The sequence below is a fragment of the Petromyzon marinus genome, unplaced genomic scaffold, assembly GCF_048934315.1.
Source record: "Petromyzon marinus isolate PM22_M1 ecotype Great Lakes invasive population unplaced genomic scaffold, UKy_Petmar_22M1.pri1.0 PM_G_Scaffold_134, whole genome shotgun sequence".
NCBI lineage: Eukaryota > Metazoa > Chordata > Hyperoartia > Petromyzontiformes > Petromyzontidae > Petromyzon > Petromyzon marinus.
Window position 1 is genome coordinate 272,501 of NW_027422689.1, and position 596 is coordinate 273,096.

Sequence of the window (596 nt, forward strand, 5' to 3'; positions counted from 1 at the left end):
AACTTCCAGAGGCATTTGCAGCAGAAATGCATGTGCAGTCAAAAAAAAATTGATATTTTTCACGGATAGACCCCGTGAAACGCTAGAAATTGGCGGGGATGTGTCTCTTGTGGCTCACGGGGCTGTTCGGGTCGCACAGAAATCCCTGGGAATGGGAAAACGGGTCATTTTCGTGTTGCCACATTGCGTACGAACCGCATGAAACTTCCAGAGGCATTTGCAGCAGGAATGCATGTGCACTCAAAAACTTCTATATGTTTCACGGATAGACCCCGTGAAACGCTAGAAATTGGCGGGGATGTGTCTCTTGTGGCTCACGGGGCTGTTAGGGTGGCACAGAACTCCCTCGGAATGGGAAAAGGGGTCATTTTCGTGTTGCCACATTGCATAGGAACGCCATGAAACTTCCAGAGGCATTTGCAGCAGAAAGGCACGTGCACTCAAAAATTTTAATATTTTTCACGCATAGACCCCGTCAAATGCTAGAAGTTGGCGGGGATGTCTCTCTTGTGGCTCACGGGGCTGTTAGGGTCGCACAGAAATGCCTCGGAATGGGAAAACGGGTCATTTTTGTGTGGCCACATTGCATAGGAACG